Source organism: Meleagris gallopavo, chromosome 10 (genome assembly GCF_000146605.3).
Source record: "Meleagris gallopavo isolate NT-WF06-2002-E0010 breed Aviagen turkey brand Nicholas breeding stock chromosome 10, Turkey_5.1, whole genome shotgun sequence".
Taxonomy (NCBI): Eukaryota; Metazoa; Chordata; class Aves; order Galliformes; family Phasianidae; genus Meleagris; species Meleagris gallopavo.
In genome coordinates, this window is record NC_015020.2 from 10,419,237 (window position 1) to 10,419,538 (window position 302).

Sequence of the window (302 nt, forward strand, 5' to 3'; positions counted from 1 at the left end):
GCAATGAGTGGGTGGCTGGGGTGAGGCGGTGACGTGCTGCCCTGCTGCTGGCATGTGCTGCCTGATGAGAACCAGCACCCACTGGCCCTGTGCCCCTTGGACCCCTAACCCAAAGAAAGCCCTGGGTCTGCACAGGGCTCATCCAGCATGGGCACTTTGGTGGGCATAGATCCCTGCGTCACTGCAGGCAAGCCCTGGCACAGGGGAGAGAGAGGTCATGCACAGGTGGCTGTCCTCTGTGCGAACCCAACATGCAGTAGTTGGTTTTTTCCTCCCCATAACCTTTTACCTTTTTTTTTTTA